This window comes from Lagenorhynchus albirostris, chromosome 3 (genome assembly GCF_949774975.1).
Source record: "Lagenorhynchus albirostris chromosome 3, mLagAlb1.1, whole genome shotgun sequence".
Classification (NCBI taxonomy): Eukaryota; Metazoa; Chordata; class Mammalia; order Artiodactyla; family Delphinidae; genus Lagenorhynchus; species Lagenorhynchus albirostris.
The window spans coordinates 133,061,234-133,079,818 of NC_083097.1; the positions used below are offsets into that span (position 1 = coordinate 133,061,234).

Sequence of the window (18,585 nt, forward strand, 5' to 3'; positions counted from 1 at the left end):
ATGCATTTACATCATGTTGTTTAAATGTTTACAGTTAGGTCGATTGTAAAATGGCTGCAAATTCCTCCCATTCCAGATTGCATTCCCCTTTGCCATGTGACTTTGCTCATCCTTCTGTCAAGAGATGATAGAGTCTGTTTCTCTACCTCTTGAATCTGGGCTTGTCCAGATGACCTATTTTGGTCAAAGGAACATTAAGAAATGTGATGCAAGCAGAGGCCTGAAAACTGCTTATGCTTTGGGCTTGCCCTTTCTTGCTGCTAGGAGTCTTTTTGCCACCACTGACAAAATCCAGATCAGCATCCTGGAAGATGAAAACACATGGTAGAAAAGACAAGGGGCCAAGAGGAGGCCCCTATCCTGACTGTTCTGCCAACCACCAGGCATGTAAGTGAACCACTGTGTCTTAGTCTGTTTGGGCTGCTATAATGAAATACCAGAGACTGAGTGGTTTGTAAACAAACAGACATTTATTTCTTACGTTCCTAAAGGCTGAGAAGTCTAAGATCAAGATGCCAACAGATTCAGCATCTGGTGAGGGCCTGGTTCATAGATGGCCGTCTTCTGGCTATGTCCTCACACGATAGAAGGAACAAAGGAGCTCTCTTGTGGTCTTGTGTTCTGTAACAAATATATAGTCGATTTTCATCCTGTTCCTGGCACAGAGCTCCTAAGACCCTTGAAATAACCTAAGTAATGTGAGCACGCTTTTCAACCACACCTGAATTTATGTTATTGAGGTCACTTTTGGATAGCCCTTAAGGTTGGGGACCGGTTGCCAAGGGAACCATTAAAGTATTAGAGGATTGGAACTTTCTGCCTCCCCTCCCACCCCTCTACCTCTGGGGAAGGGAAAGAGGCTGGAGATTGAGTTCAATCACCAATCATCAGTGATTTAATCAATCATGCCTATGTAACAAAGCCTCCATAAAAATCTAAAAGGATGAGGCTCGGAGATTTTCCAGGTTGGTGAACAAGAATGTACCCACATGCCCAGAGGGCAGTGTACCCCACACTCGATGGAGACAAACTCCTGTGCTTGGGATGCTTCCGGCCTTCACCCTATGTATCTCTTCATCTGGCTCTTCATTCGCATCCTTAATATTCTTTGTAGTAAACCAGTAATGTATCAATAGTAAGTAAACTGTTTTCCTGAGTTCTGTGAGCCACTCTAGCAAATTAATCAAACTTGAGGAGGGGGTCGTGGGAACTTCTGAGTTACAGCCATTCTGTCAGAAGTACAGGTAACAACCTGAATTGGAGCTTAGCATCCAAATGAAGTTGGGGGTGGGCAGGGGGCAGTTTTGTGGGACTGAGTCCTTTAACACAGAGGATCTGATGCTTACTCCAGGTAGATGGTATCAGAATCTAAATTGTAGGGCACCAGGCCGGTGTCACAGAATTGTGCAGTGTGGAGAAAAGCCCCACACATCTGGTGTTAGATGTGAAGGCAAAGGAAGTGTAGGTGTGAGAGAAGAGGAGATACTCAGATTTTTCCCTAAAGAGGTTTCTTTTCCTTTCTTTTTTTTTTTTTTTTGGTTATTCAGTGTTTATTAAGTAGATTCAGTCTTACATATGATATACAGATTCAAAAGAAAAAGGATTCTACATACTTAAGGAATCAGTGCATTGAGCAAGTAGCATCATGGAGATAACGGCTTGATTAACAGCTCATTGGTCTTTTGTTAAGTGAAGAGAGGGAGTTGGCCTGTGTTAGTCATTCCACAAACAAAACAGAATTTAGTTGCATCACATAGAGAGGACACATTCTTTTATTTTATTTTTATAAATTTATGTATTTATTTTGTTTATTTTGGCTGTGTTGAGTCTTTGTTGCTGCGCACGTGCTTTCTCTGGTTGCGGAGAGCGGGGGCTACTCTTCCTTGCGGTGTGCGGGCTTCTCATTGTGGTGGCTTCTCTTGTTGTGGAGCACAGGCACACGGGCGTCAGTAGCTGCAGCACGTGGGCTCAGTAGTTGTGGCGCACAGGCTTAGTTGCTCCATGGCATGTGGGAATCTTCCCGGACCAGGGCTCGAACCCGTGTCCCCTGCGTTGGCAGGCGGACTCTTAACCATTGCGCCACCAGCGAAGCCCCGAGAAGACACATTCTAAGAATTAAAATATTAAGCCACATTTACTGGAAAAACTCACTATATAGAACACAAATCATTTTTATAGAGCATTGAAGAGGAAGTCCTCACCTGCTTAGAAGAGCCACGTTAAGTTGCATAGGTACATATCTGTAAAAATATAATTTAGAGGTGAAGCCATTGATTAAGTAGCAAAGAGTCATCTTTAAAAGTTGGTGCCATCTGCTTTGTCTTAAGTGCCGTATGCTTACTGTCAGGAGCCCCCTGCCCCTCCCCAGAGGTGATGCCTCATGAATGAGCTGCCTCCAGGGAACCCTGAAGAAATGCTTATACCGTCTGCATTGGAAAGTCTTAAAAGTCATCTCAGGTGGGGAACTTGCGCTCTTCCCCAAACGTGTCTAAATTATGCCAGGGGATTGGAAACCTCTTGGATTGTCCCTAAATCTTGGTTGGCTTGACCCTGAAGCTCCCATGAGTCGACGTGACCTTCCCATTCCCAGGCTGTCGGGAGAAGAGCTATATCCACCCCCGGCTCTGCAGCCAAGCCCTGCTTTCACTTTCCATGAGTCCACACAGTTTCCCACCTGCAGCCAATAGGAAGTCTCCCTTCTGACCCCTGCTCCTAAATGGACCACATGACAGAGGCATGTAGGCCATCTGCCACACGGAGATTTTTCTGAGATTAGAAACATATTTTTCAGCAAATCTGAGTTCTGTGTGGTGTAGGTTTTTTGTTTTTGTTTTTAGGTGGAAACAGGTAAAAAGTGAGAGGTTTGTGTTTTGTGGCTTTGCTAAGCAGATGAGCTTTGAGGTGCACGTTCAAGAGGTTTCTTTTTGAAGGGCATTAATCCCATTCATGAGGGTCTACCCTCAAGACCTAGTCACCTCTCAAAGACCTCACCCCCAAATACCATCACATTGGGGATTAGGTTTCAACATATGAATTCTGAGGAGCACAAACCTTCAGTCTATAATATAGCCCAAAACCTCCAGTCCCATCCAAGCTGCCAGTTGATAACAGAGATTTGCCAAGCTGGCCTAGACCAGAACAACCGCCCAGTTGATCCACAGGATCATGAGAAATAATATTTACTGTTTTAAGCCGCCAAGTTTTGGAGTATTTTATCATGTAGCAAAGATGATACAAACTCAAATTTCAACCCCAGTCCTTATGAGAAAAATTAGCAAACTAAGGCCATGGGGCTGGCCCCCCATTTTGTAATTAAAGTTTTATTGGAGCACTGTTAATTTGCAATGCACTTTTTTCCAGCTTCATTGCGATATAATTGATATACAGCATTGTGTAAGTTTAAGGTGTACAATGTGATCATTTGATACATGTATATATTGCAAAATTATTACAATAGGGTAAGTTCACATCATCTCTATCACCTCATCTAATGTACCGAATGGTGACTGTTAACAATATTGTATTATAAACCTGAAAGTTGCTGAGAGAGTAAATCTTAAATTTTTTCACCACACCAAAAAAAAAAAGTAATTATGTTATGTATTTTCTATGGCTGCTTTTGAAAAATAATGGCTGAGTAGTTGTGACAGAGGCCAGATAGTCCTCAAAGACTAAAGTATTTACAATCTGATCCTTTAAGAAAAATTGCTGACCCCTACCATGAATTGTTTGTACTTTTCTGATTGCTGTAAAGGAGGTTTTCTTGATGCTGATTCTTTGTTAGTTGCATGTACTGGGAATATTTGCTCCAAGTTTGTAATTTATTTCACATACTTTAAGGTGTCTTTTGATAACTAATAAATTCTTAATTTTAAACAGTCAAATTGATAAATCTTTTTTTTCATAGTCAATGCTTTTTATGTCCTGATTAGAAATCATTCCCTACCTCAAGGTTTAAAAAAATCCACTTAATGGGGCTTCCCTGGTGGCGCAGTGGTTGAGAGTCCGCCTGCTGATGCAGGGGACACGGGTTCGTGCCCCGGTCCGGGAGGATCCCACATGCCGCGGAGTGGCTGCGTCTGTGAGCCACGGCCGCTGAGCCTGCGCATCCGGAGTCTGTGCTCTGCAACGGGAGAGGCCACAACAGTGAGAGGCCCGCGTACCACACACACACACAAAAATCTACTTAATTTTTTCTATTTAAAAATAAAAGTTTTGTTTATTCCATACTCCTAATTTGTCCCTCCTCCCCCTGTGGAATTAACAGATTGTATCTGGGATTAATAGATACAAACAACTATACATAAAATAGATAAGCAACAAGGATTTACTGTATAGCACAGGGAGTTATATTCATTATCTTGTAATAGCCTTTAATGGAATATAATCTGCAAAAAAAAAAAAAAAAACAAACCTGAATCACTGTGCTGTACACCTAAAACTAACATAATATTGTAAATCAACTATACTTCAAAAAAAGTAATAAAAATAAAAGTTTTGTTTTTCATATTTATGCCCTTAATACAATAGAATTGATTTTTGGTTATAATGTGAGGCAGGGATCCAATTTCTTCCTTTTCCACATGGATTGCAATTTTTTTTCTACAGCTGTATTTAATGAACAGTTACTCCTTTCCCTACTGATGTGTCCCCTCTGTCATCTATCAATATTACATAAGTGTGTGGCTTTGTTTTTGAGCATTCTATTCTATTCTATTCTATTCTATCCTATCCTATCCTATCCTAACCTATCCTATCCTATCCTATCCTTTTCCATATTTGTAACTCTTTTTCCATGGAGAAACCTGGTTTTCATTATCCTTGATGTATTTAACTATTTGCTCAGTTCCCTCTGTATGTAACCAAATTTTTTCTGTGTAGGCCAAAATATAAGAGGGGGAGGAGGAGGGGCAAGGAAAGGAAGAAGGAGGAAAGAGGAAGGAGGAAAGAGGAAGGAGGAAGGAGGAAGGCTTTTGTTTTTTATCTTTATTTTACAGAACAATCTGCCCTCTCTCACAAACAAGGAAGAAAAGACCCAGAAGGGCAGGGGAGGGGATAAGTGCCCCAGGGGAAACAGACCAGTCCAGTCACTGCCTTTGGGGTGGGGCTAGGTGGCAGGCTGGCAGATGGAGCCAGCTGGCCCGTCCTTCTGTCTCCTAGGTGGTTCCTGGCAGCCTTTTAAAAAAAGACTTTTTTTAAATAAAAGAACAGTTTTAGTTCACAGGAAAATTAAGAGGATGATAGAGATTTAATATACTCCCTGTCCCCACACATGCATAGCCTCTCCCACTGTCAACATCCCCCACCAGGTTGGTACATCTGTTATAACTGATGAACCTTACATTGACATGTCGTTATTACCCAAGGTCCATAGTCTACGTTAGGATTTACTCCTGGTGTTGTACGTTCTATGTTTCTGGACAGATGAATGTACAAGGATATGAATCTATGGTTAAGAGTATCATATAGAGTAGTTTCACTGTGCTAAAAATCTGGCAGCCTTTTAAAGCTTAAGTTCCTTGGTTATTTTAGAGGCAATGCTTTTGAGGGCCATGGAGGTGCTGGCTGTGTGTTTAAATGACCCTGTTGAGGACCATTGTGGGAGTTTGCACACCTCCGCCTCCCACTGCAGGAAGCCTTCTTGGCCCTGGGGTGCCATGCATGCACAGTAGCACCATTTCTTATTCAGCTCATACTGGCAGCTTTTGTGTCAAGCACCTTGCTGAATTTTCATGCCATGTTAAAGGACTCCATGGAGTTTGTGATCTTCATACTCCATGTAAAGTGCAGTGTGTGGCTTGGCCTCCCTAGCTTTGAGTATCTCCATATGCTGTTTGCTTACAGGTTTATGCAGGTTCCTTCTGGCACACCTGAAATAAGCATACCTTCATATAAACTTGAGGGAGAACTTGCTAAAGAAGCCGCCAGTGGCCCAGTGCTAGCTGTGGTTATTGCCCGAGGGAGAGGTTGGGATCACATTGTGGCAAAAATCTGCTGATCCCAAATGGACTGCCCAGTGTGTGGGGAATTTCCTTTGGATAAACTGTGGAGGAAATTTGTTCCATCTGGGGTCCCAGCGTCGCTGCTAAAGTTTTGGGTGGAGGAGGAGGCCGCAGGGACACACGGGAGGTTGTGCTGGGCTGCAGTGTTTGGCAATTAACCTAAGTGAGTCCTAGGATCCCTTTCTGTGTGTAACCTATGGATGCATCAGCTCAGTCTGCAGGGTCCTGTAGTTAGACAGTGGCTCTACATAAAGCTTTAGCTTCTCATCTTCATGACCCACATTCGTTCATGAATCCTCCATGATTTACTCTAAAGTATCTCTCTTGCTGGGATTGAAAATGAAAGATTTCTTGAGCAGGTTTTCATGTTCCATGCACAAGTCTAAGAGAATATGGTATATTTTGCCCAGTACTCCCTCTCATATCTCCTTGAAGTTCTGCCCGTCAAAGGCAGGGCTCCACTGACCAGTATAAAGGATGACTCCTAAGCTCCACACAGCAATGGAGGGTCCATCATACTTTTGGCCCTGGGAGAGTTCCAGGGCAGCATAACAGGGGACTGCCACAGAGGGTATCCAGCTTATTGCTAAAGGTGAATTTGATGCAGAAGCCAAAGTCTGCAATCTTGGTGGTCATGTCAGCATCCAGGATAATAAACTTCTGGTGCTGGTACTTTATAGCAGACTCTATCTGGCAGAATTTGACTTGGATCTCTTTTTCTTGCAAACTGCCAAGAGCCACTAGGTACTCTCTTCCAGTAGCATATTCCATGACAAGGAGTCTTGTCCTCAGCCTCCATCACTTCAAATAACCTCACTGTATTGGGATGATTCAAAGCCTTCATGAATTTTACTTTGTGGGATAGTCCCTGGAGACTGGAGGAATCCTGTTGACACTTGTCAATGATTTTCACAGCTACCTCCTTCCCAGTCAGGATGTGTCAGGCCAACTTCACCTTGGCAAAGGTACCCTTGCTGTTGGTCTTGAGGAGCTGGTTGTTGCCAGCATGGGTCTCCTCCTCAGCAGAGATGGTGGAAAGCCCTGCAGCATGTTAGATTCGCTGCAGGGGTTGAAGGCAACGTGTCCCAAGATCAGCTTAAACGTGGGAAAAGCTGGTGAGATTGGTCCAGGTCACCTCAAAAGAAAATCACTTTTCACACTACCTGATGAACTGATCTTTATAATGGAATCAAAACACAATGGCAGGGGCTTCCCTGGTGGCGCAGTAGTTAAGAATCCGCCTGCCGATGCAGGGAACACAGGTTCGAGCCCTGGTCCAGGAAGATCCCACATGCCATGGAGCAACAAAGCCCATGTGCCACAACTACTGAGCCTGCGCTCTGGAGTCTGAGATCCACAACTACTGAAGCCTGTGCGCCTAGAGCCCGTGCTCTGCAACAACGAGAAGCCTGCGCACTGCAATGAAGAGTAACCCCCGCTCGCTGCAACTAGAAGAAGCCTGTGTGCAGCAACGAAGGCCCAATGCAGCCAAAAAAAAAAAGAAAGAAAGAAAAGAAAACCACAATGACAAACTAAAATAAAAATACACTAAGTAAAAAAGAAATGAGAAAAAATAATTTAAAAAAATGAGGGAAAGAAAAAAGATAAAACTATTAAGTAAAAAAAAAAGAGAAAAAGAAAAATGGAAACCAGTGAGAAAAATTAAAAAGAGAAAAAAATAAAATGAAAAAGAAAACAAAAAAAAAACCAAATGGAATATACAGACAGCCTACAATGTAAAGGAGAAAACAAGCTAACTTTGGTCAAAATCCCTCAGGTCACTGAAGAGCAGCTTCCCAAGCTAGAAGGACCACAAATCTAGGCCAACCAGGAACTTGTATAGGTGCTTAGAATTCCATAACAATGGCTCCTTATGAGGACATAGCAAGAAAGGGACCTATTACGGTTAGTGATACTCCACAGTGGTTTCCTCATTTTTTTTTTTTTTTTGGTCTGATGAACCCTTTTAGACTTAAAAATATTATTGAAAATCCCAAACAGCTTTTCATTTATATGGATATAGCTATCAATATTTACATTATTAAAATTTAAAACCTGTATGATGTTTCAATGGCTTTTTTATTTCTAGTTTGAAAAGTTGTAATAATTTTTGGCTCAGTGTATTTTCAAATGTCCAAATATGTGGGGATTTTTAATTTGTCTCTTTATTAACTTTTTTCATTTTATTCATTTTTTAGTTTGTATCTATAAAATAAAAATACTCTCTATAAGAAATATAACTTAAATGCCATTCTAAAACTACTGATTCCTCAATACCATCATCTAGTCAGTGTTAAAATTTAATTGTCTTATGCATTTTGAAAATTTTGGTTTTTCAGATTATCTGCTTGAATTAGGATCCAAAAATCATTTATATTTTGTGATTGGTTCATATGAATTTAAACCTCTTTCAGTCTGTCACTTTCTACTCCATCTCCTTCCTTCCCTGTCTTGTTATTTATTTTTGATGAATTCATGTTGTTAATTTCCTACTGTTTGGATTTTCCTGATTGTATTCCTGTAGTGTACATTAACAGGTTCCTCTGTACTTCCTGTAAATTGATAGTTTAAATTGCAAGGCTGATGAGATTTAGATGTGATCTTTTTGGTGCGACTCCTTCATGCATGGTGGTGTGTTCTTTTATCAGGAGGCTGATGGTCTTTCTTTTTGTGAGGTTAGTAGGCTTCCATGCTCATTGCTGAGATCCATTAAATCATGACAAGTAGCAAAATACTAAATTTATCATCCCTTCATTTATTAGCTGGAATACTTCTGCAAGAGAAATGTCTCCCAATTAGCTCAATTACCTCGTGGTCATTGATGATGGTCTTTATGATTCCTTTTCCTGAAATTTGTTGGAGGCTTTTTTATTGGGCTAACACGCATATTTTTTTTCAATTGTTTTTCATATAGGACTTCCAGGTGAAATTTCACTTGAGCAAACGTTTCTTCAGCAAAAAAGTTAGTTTGAAAGGTTCTGAACTAAGCCAAAGAAATAATGGCCAAGTGAGGAATTTTGGCATCAGAAACATCATTTTGGATATTTGAGGTCCTGCCTGAGAATATTTGGGATCTTGTTAGGGCTGAAAAAAATATAAAGTCAACCATCTACAGCGCTACCCACAGCCCTTACCAATGTGCCCAGCATGTAATATATGGTCAATGTATGGTAGCCATTGCTAATATAGCATAATCTAACCATCTAATTTTTTATGTGGGAAACTAGGGCTCATTCATTAGTTTGTTCATTCATCAGATGTTTCCTGGGCCCTTAGGAGGCACTATTCTGGGTGCTGGATAAACTTCAGAAGAAAGTCCCTGAGTTTCCTGTGCTTTGTTGTGGGGTGGGGAAAACAACAAGTTAACAAATTAACAGCCATATTGAGAGGGTGATGAATGATATGAAGGAAATAAACATGATGATGTGTTAGTGCTACTGGGTGGGACATTACTTTAGATGGGTACTAACATTTCATATGAAATTTCTTTGACAGGAAGGGGCAAGATCTATGAAAAGGACTCTCTGAACAGAGGGTACCACAAGGCAAAAGGCTCTGAGGAAACCAGTTTGGTATGATTGAATTGCAGAAAGTCAATCAGTGTGGCTGACATAGTAAGCAGGCAGAAGTGTGGTGGAAGGAGAGTCGAGAGAGGCAGGCGGTGGCAGAGACCAGAATCTAGCTTTTCTGGTCGATTCTGTCCTGATACATTTTGTGTTTCATTTTGCATGATTCTGGGGCACTGTAGCTGTGTTTCTTCAGCATAACATGCGCAGCTGCAGAATAGAATGTTTTAGAAATCGCTTCTCTCTCCCTGTCTGCCCCTGCTCCCGTCTAGACCTGTCCCTTAGGTAGCCAATTCTGAAGGAAATCTGGTCCCTTGCTGCAGCCTGGGTTTTGTTTCTGATGACTACAGTCTCGGTGTTCCTAGGGACTGAGGTGTGAGCTGCTGTTTTGAGCAGGGTTGAAGAGCCAGCTCCTGGACCATTCCTGCTTTGTGCTCTGCCCTGACCTCTGGTGGACTCAGCCTGCTAAGACATTGACCAAGCTAGAAGCTGGAAGCCTTTGCCTTCTATCCCGACCTGCCTGAATTTGGTTCGGAGTGTGCACTCTATTATGAAGGCTTTGTGAAGAGACAGAATTTCAGACACTGCCATGGGGTGGCCAGATGGCTTTTGACCATCCAACACCTTTTACGCTGGTATGACAACCATTCTTTAGAGTTTGGATGCCATCTATCCTGCCAGTACCCCAGGCACAATGCATGGGCATAGGATCCAGCCTGACCAATGGGAGCATTCATTCCTTTGGCCTGAAGGATTGGTTCAGAAAGAGCACATGGTCCAAATTGGGCAGATCAGGTCTTCTTTAAGGGTTTGATACAGGGACCTTGGGACAGAGGGCATCTCTCTTTCCCCTGGATCTAGAATTTTATAGATCCTTGTATACCTGGATTGCCAGTAACCATCTGTTTGGCCCCATTGAGAGAGGCTGCCTGAGAAATTAACACTGAGGAGGAAGGTGGGGTCTGGAAATTCAAAGGGAGTTATCATTTAAGCTTCTGCTTCTGGGTGTGCCAAGGGTGAACCAATAAATTCCTTTTTTCTCTTAAGCTACTTTCAGTTGGGTTTCTGTCACAACTGGAAATCTCCTAATTAATACCACAACCAGTGTTAGTCAAAGTTATTATTAGTAGTAGATAATCAAAAGTAAATTTGAAGTATATACGGTGTGACACCTTCCTTTATGACACCACATTTGTAATTATATACTGATCTGGGTAACTATTTTTTTAAATAAATTTATTTATTTTTATATTTTAAAAAAAGTTCAAAATTAAAATTAGGAAAAGAGAAAAGATTGCCCTTATCTGAATGGGCACTCACGTTTGCATTGCCTTTAAGAAACTTCCAATTCCCTAATTATAGGACAAATACACCAGAGAAGGACCATTTGCATTACAAAATAATTTTTAATTTTCCAGGGGGGAAAAAATCCCCTCAAGTCTTATTCAAATAATAGCGATTAAAATGATCCAATGGGGGCTTCCCTGGTGGCGCAGTGGTTAAGAATCCGCCTGCCAATGCAGGGGACACGGGGTTGAGACCTGGTCTGGGAAGATCCCACATGCTGCAGAGCAACTAAGTCCATGTACCACAACTACTGAGCCTGTGCTCTAGAGCCCACGAGACACAACTACTGAGCCCGCATGCCACAACTACTGAAGCCCGCGCACCTAGAGCCCGTGCTCCACAACAAGAGAAGCCACCACAATGACAAGCCCGCACAATGCAATGAAGAGTAGCCCCTGCTCGCCGCAACTAGAGAAAGCCCACCTGCAGCAACGAAGACCCAATGCAGCCAAAAATAAATAGATAAAATAAGTAAATTTATAAAAAAAAAATGATCCAATGAAGAGTTCAGCTGTAGGAGAAATTGGAATTAGCCCTAGAGGGCAAATCTTCCCTCCCTCCCTCCCTTCTCTCCTCCTTTCTTTCCTTCCTCTCTTTATCCCTTCCTCCCTTCCTTCTTTCCTTCCTTCTCTCTGTTATTTTGCTAAAATAAAAAAAGTTCTTTTTTTTTTTCAAGACTATGAAGTTACTGTAAAAAAGAAAGTTCGGACAATAAGGAAAGGTGTAAAGGAGACAGCAAAAATTACCCATGATGTTACTACCTAAAAAATAATAGTAAAAGCAGTGTAAGGCATTGTTCTAAACATTTTACATATATTAACATGTTTAAACTTCACTAATAACCAGAGGAGGTAGTTCCTACTGTCATTCACATTTTACAGAAGGGAAAGTTGAGGAAGAGAGTGTTAAGTTTCTCAAGATCAAATTCTGTGTGGCCTTGTTGAGAAAGAGGCACTTTGGACCCTTTGGTAAATAGTCTTTGGTACATATGTGTGCACAGTTGCTCACATTCATGTGTGTGACAAATGTGCACACACCATAATCAGCCACATGTACACAGACTTGCGCACACATATGCCACTATTACATGTATGAGCACACAGACGTTTTACAAAACAATCATTTTATCATGGCACCTTATGACTTGATTTAAAAATATATACAATAGTAAGCAGAAGAGTATAATAAACCCCATGTGCTCATCACTCAGATTCAACAGTGGTCAACTTGTGGCCAATTTTGTTTCATCTCTACTCCCAGTACTTTCCCTTCTCTATAGATTAAAAAAACAAACAACTAACTTTGAAATAATTTTAAACTTAAGGAAAATTGCTAGTATAGAGAATACCCAAATACTCTTTACCCAAATTCACTGATTTTTGACATTTTGCCACATTTGCTTTATCATTCTCACTCTTGTTTTCTCTGCATGTGTGTATGTATGTGTACACATATATATAAAAATTTTAATTTTTTGGACCATATGAAAGGAGGCTGCATGGCTGAGGCCCCTTTATTTCATCATACCTCAGTGCCCATTTCCTAAGAACGAAGATATTTTCTTACATAGCCACAGTACAGTTATTAAATTTAGAAGTTAATTAATACAGTACTTTTATCTATGGTTCATATTCACGTTTTGCCAATTGTCCCAATAATGTTTTTGTTTTTTATTTTTTTACATCTTTATTGGAGTATAATTACTTTACAATGGTGTGTTAGTTTCTGCTTTATAACAAAGTGAATCAGTTATACATATACATATGTTCCCATATCTCTTCCCTCTTGCGTCTCCCCGCTTCCCACCCTCCCTATCCCACCCCTCCAGGCGGTCACAAAGCACCGAGCTGATCTCCCTGTGCTATGTGGCTGCTTCCCACTAGCTATCTACCTTACGTTTGGTAGTGTAAATAGGTCCACACCTCTCTCTCGCTTTGTCACAGCTTACACTTCCCCCTCCCCATATCCTCAAGTCCATTCTCTAGTAGGTCTGTGTCTTTATTCCTGTCTTACTCCTAGGTTCTTCATGACATTTTTTCCCCCTTAAATTCCATATATATGTGTTAGCATACGGTATTTGTCTTTCTCTTTCTGACTTACTTCACTCTGTATGACAGACTCTAGGTCTATCCACCTCATTACAAATAGCTCAGTTTTGTTTCTTTTTATGGCTGAGTAATATTCCATTGTATATATGGGCCACATCTTCTTTATCCATTCATCTGATGATGGACACTTAGGTTGTTTCCATCTCTGGGCTATTGTAAATAGAGCTGCAATGAACATTTTGGTACATGACTCTTTTTGAATTATGGTTTTCTCAGGGTATATGCCCAGTAGTGGGATTGCTGGGTCATATGGTAGTCCTATTTGTTGTTTTTTAAGGAAACTCCATACTGTTCTCCACAGTGGCTGTATCAATTTACATTCCCACCAACAGTGCAAGAGTGTTCCCTTTTCTCCACACCCTCTCCAGCATTTATTGTTTCTAGATTTTTTGATGATGGCCATTCTGACTGGTGTGAGATGATATCTCATTGTAGTTTTGATTTGCATTTCTCTAATGATTAATCATGTTGAGCATTCTTTCATGTGTTTGTTGGCAGTCTGTATATCTTCTTTGGAGAAATGTCTATTTAGGTCTTCTGCCCATTTATGGATTGGGTTCTTTGTTTTTTTGATATTGAACTGCATGAGCTGCTTGTAAATCTTGGAGATTAATCCTTTGTCAGTTGCTTCATTTACAAATATTTTCTCCCATTCTGAGGGTTGTCTTTTGGTCTTGTTTATGGTTTCCTTTGCTGTGCAAAAGCCTTGAAGTTTCATTCGGTCCCATTTGTTTATTTTTGTTTTTATTTCCATTCCTCTAGGAGGTGGGTCAAAAAGGATATTGCTGTGATTTATATCATAGAGTGTTCTGCCTATGTTTTCCTCTAAGAGTTTGATAGTGTCTGGCCTTACATTTAGGTCTTTAATCCATTTTGAGTTTATTTTTGTGTATGGTGTTAGGGAGTGATCTAATCTCATACTTTTACATGTACCTGTCCAGTTTTCCCAGCACCACTTATTAAAGAGGCTGTCCTTTCTCCACTGTACATTCCTGCCTCCTTTATCAAAGGTAAGGTGACCATATGTCCGTGGGTTTATCTCTGGGCTTTCTATCCTGTTCCATTGATCTATCTTTCTGTTTTTGTGCCAGTATCATACTGTCTTGATTACTGTAGGTTTGTAGTATAGTCTGAAGTCAGGGAGCCTGATTCCTCCAGCTCTGTTTTTCGTTCTCAAGATTGCTTTGGCTATTCGGGGTCTTTTGTGTTTCCATACAAATTGTGAATTTTTTTGTTCTAGTTCTGTGAAAAGTACCAGTGGTAGTTTGACAGGGATTGCATTGAATCTGTAGATTGCTTTGGGTAATAGAGTCATTTTCACAATGTTGATTCTTCCAATCCAAGAACATGGTATATCTCTCCATCTGTTTGTATCATCTTTAATTTCTTTCATTAGTTTCTTATAATTTTCTGCATACAGGTCTTTTGTTTCCTTAGGTAGGTTTATTCCTAGATATTTTATTCTTTTTGTTACAATGGTAAATGGGAGTGTTTTATAGATTTCACTTTCAGATTTTTCATCATTAGCGTATAGGAATGCCAGAGATTTCTGTGCATTAATTTTGAATCCTGCTACTTTACCAAATTAATTGATTAGCTCTAGTAGTTTTCTGGTAGCATCTTTAGGATTCTCTATGTATAGTATCATGTCATCCACAAACAGTGACAGCTTTACTCCTTCTTTTCCAATGTGAATTCCTTTTATTTCCTTTTCTTCTCTGACTGCTGTGGCTAAAACTTCCAAAATTATGTTGAATAAGAGTGGTGAGAGTGGGCAATCTTGTCTTGTTGCTGATCTTAGTGGAAATGCTTTCAGTTTTTCACCATTGAGGACGACGTTGGCTGTGGGTTTGTCATATATGGCCTTTATTATGTTGAGGTAAGTTCCCTCTATGCCTACTTTCTGGAGGGTTTTTTATCATAAATGGGTGTTGAATTTTGTCAAAAGCTTTCTCTGCATCTATTGAGATGATCATATGGTTTTTCTCCTTCAATTTGTTAATATGGTTTATCACATTGATTGTTTTGCGTATATTGAAGAATCCTTGCATTCCTGGAATAAAGCCCACTTGATCATGGTGTATGATCCTTTTAATGTGCTGTTGGATTCTGTTTGCTAGTATTTTGTTGAGGATTTTTGCATCTATGTTCATCAGTGATATTGGCCTGTAGTTTTCTTTCTTTGTGACACCCTTGTCTGGTTTTGGTATCAAGGTGATGGTGGCCTCATAGAATGAGCTTGGGAGTGTTCCTCCCTCTGCTATATTTTGGAAGAGTTTGAGAAGGATAGGTGTTAGCTCTTCTCTAAATGTTTGATAGAATTCGCCTGTGAGGCCATCTGGTCCTGGGCTTTTGTTTGTTGGAAGATTTTTAATCACAGTTTCAATTTCAGTGCTTGTGGTTGGTTTGTTCATATTTTCTTATTTCTTCCTGATTCAGTCTTGGCAGGTTGTGCATTTCTAAGAATTTGTCCATTTCTTCCAGGTTGTGCATTTTATTGGCATAGAGTTGCTTGTAGTAATCTCTCATGATCGTTTGTATTTCTGCAGTGTCAGTTGTTACTTCTCCTTTTTCATTTTAAATTCTATTGATTTGAGTCTTCCCCCTTTTTTTTGTGATGAGTCTGGCTAATGGTTTATCAATTTTTTTTTATCTTCTCAAAGAACCAGCTTTTAGTTTTATTGATTTTTGCTATCGTTTCCTTCATTTCTTTTTCATTTATTTCTGATCTGATCTTTATGATTTCTTTCCTTCTGCTAACTTTGGGGATTTTTTTGTTCTTCTTTCTCTAATTGCTTTAGGTGCAAGGTTAGGTTGTTTATTCGAGATGTTTCCTGTTTCTTAAGGTAGGATTGTATTGCTATAAACTTTCCTCTTAGAATTGCTTTTGCTGCATCCCATAAATTTTGGGTCATCGTGTCTCCATTGTCATTTGTTTCTAGGTATTTTTTAATTTCCTCTTTGATTTCTTCAATGATCACTTAGTTATTAAGTAGTGTATTGTTTAGCCTCCATGTGTTTGTATTTTTTACAGATCTTTTCCTGTAATTGATATCTAGTCTCATAGCGTTGTGGTTGGAAAAGATACTTGAAACAATTTCAATTTTCTTAAATTTACCAAGGCTTGACTTGTGACCCAAGATATGATCTATCCTGGAGAATGTTCCATGAACATTTGAGAAAAATATGTATTCTGTTGATTTTGGATGGAATGTCCTATAAATATCAATTAAGTCCATCTTGTTTAATGTATCATGTAAAGCTTGTGTTTCCTTATTTATTTTCATTTTGGATGATCTGTCCATTGGTGAAAATGGGGTGTTAAAGTCCCCTACTATGAATGTGTTACTGTTGATTTCCCCTTTTATGGCTATTAGTATTTGCCTTATGTATTGAGGTGCTCCTATGTTGGGTGCATAAATATTTACAATTGTTATATCTTCTTCTTGGATCGATCCCTTGATCATTATGTAGTGTCCTTCTTTGTCTCTTGTAATAGTCTTTATTTTATAGTCCATTTTGTCTGATATGATAATTGCTACTCCAGCTTTCTTTTTGTTTCCATTTGCGTGAAATATCTTTTTCCCTCCCCTTACTTTCAGTCTTTATGTGTCTCTAGGTCTGAAGTGGGTCTCTTGTAGACAGCAAATATATGGGTCTTGTTTTTGTATCCATTCAGCCAATCTGTGTCTTTTGGTGGGAGCATTTAGTCCATTTACATTTAAGTTAATTATCGATATGTATGTTCCTATTCCCATTTTCTTACTTGTTTTGGGTTCGTTATTGTAGGTCTTTTCCTTCTCTTGTGCTTCTTGCATAGAGAAGGTCCCTTAGCATTTGTTGTAAAGCTGGTTTGGTGGTGCTGAACTCTCTCAGCTTTTGCTTGTCTGTAAAGGTTTTAATTTCTCCATCAAATCTGAATGAGATCCTTGCTGGGTAGAGTAATATTGGTTGTAGGTTTTTCTCCTTCATCACTTTAAATATGTCCTGCCAATCCCTTCTGGCTTGCAGAGTTTCTGCTGAAAGATCAGCTGTTAACCTTATGGGGATTCCGTTGTGTGTTGTTTTCCCTTGCTGCTTTTAATATGTTTTCTTTGCATTTAATTGTTGACAGTTTGATTAATATGTGTCTTCGCATATTTCTCCTTGGAAATTCTTCTGTATGGGACTCTCTGTGCTTCCTGGACTTGATTAACTATTTCCTTTCCCATATTAGGGAAGTTTTCAACTATAATCTCTTCAAATATCTTCCCAGTCCCTTTCTTTTTCTCTTCTTCTTCTGGAACCCCTATGATTTGAATGTTGGTGTGTTTAATGTTGTCCCAGAGGTCTCTGAGACTGTCCTCAGTTCTTTTCATTCTTCTTTCTTTATTCTGCTCTGCAGTAGTTATTTCCACTATTTTATCTTCCAGGTCACTTATCCGTTCTTCTGCTCAGTTATTCTGCTATTGATCCCATCTAGAGTATTTTTAATTTCATATATTGTGTTGTTCATCGTTGTTTGTTTCCTCTTTAGTTCTTCTAGGTCCTTGTTAAATGTTTCTTGCATTTTGTCCATTCTATTTCCAAGGTTTTGGATCATCTTTACTGTCATTATTCTGAATTCTTTTTCAGGTAGACTGCCTATTTCCTCTTCATTTGTTAGGTCTGGTGGGTTTTTATCTTGCTCCTTCATCTGCTGTGTTCTTCTGTCTTCTTATTTTGCTTATGTTACTGTTTGTGGTCTCCTTTTTGCAGGCTGCAGGCTCGTAGTTCCCGGTGTTTTTGGTGTCTGTCCCCAGTGGCTAAGGTTGGTTCAGTGGGTTGTGTAGGTTCCTTAGTGGTGGGGACTAGTGCCTGTGTTCTGGTGGATGAGGCTGGATCTTGTCTTTCTGGTGGGCAGGTCCACGTGTGGTGGTGTGTTTTGGGGTGTCTGTGGCCTTATTATCATTTTAGGCAGCCTCTCTGCTAATGGGTGGGGTTGTGTTCCTGTCTTGCTAGTTGTTTGGCATAGGATGTTCAGCACTGTAGCTTGCTGGTCATTGAGTGAAGCTGGGTGCTGGTGCTGAGATGGAGATCTCTGGGAAATTTTCACCATTTGATATTATGTGGAGCTGGGAGGTCTCTTGTGGACCAGTGTCCTGAAGTTGGCTCTCCCTCCTCAGAGGCACAGCACTGACTCCTGGCTGCAGCACCAAGAGCCTTTCATCCACACAGCTCAGAAGAAAAGGGAGAAAAAGTAGAAAGAAAGAATTAGTAGAAGTAGAAAGAATGAATTAGTAGAAGTAGAAAGAAAGAAAGAAAGAAGGAAACAAAGAAAGAAAGAAAGGAGGGAGGGAGGGAGCGAGGAAGGAAGGAGGGAAGGAAGGAAAAAAAGAAAGAAGATAAAGTAAAATAAGATAAAATATAAAGATATTGAAAAAAATAGTTATTAAGAAAAATAATTAAAAAATAATTAAAAAACAAACAAAGAAAAAAAAAACGGACAGATAGAACCGTAGGACAAATGGGGGAAGCAAAACTATACAGCATAAATCTTGCTCTCAAAGTCCACCTCCTCAATTTGGGATGATTCGTTGTCTT

The 18,585-nt window shown here is 40.0% G+C and overlaps 1 long non-coding RNA gene and 1 pseudogene across 1 annotated transcript in view; one reads left to right on the top strand and one right to left on the bottom strand.

The window, feature by feature from the left end:
* Nucleotides 1–306: 306 nt before the first annotated feature.
* The window catches only part of LOC132518550 (uncharacterized), a 118,413-nt gene continuing 100,134 nt past the window's right edge, over nt 307–18,585 (top strand). Inside the window, exon 1 of the long non-coding RNA XR_009539911.1 lies at nt 307–387. This is a non-coding gene — a long non-coding RNA (uncharacterized LOC132518550). The remainder of the gene's footprint in view (nt 388–18,585) is intronic.
* On the bottom strand, nt 6,162–12,454 carry LOC132517915 (serine/threonine-protein kinase MARK2-like; annotated as a pseudogene).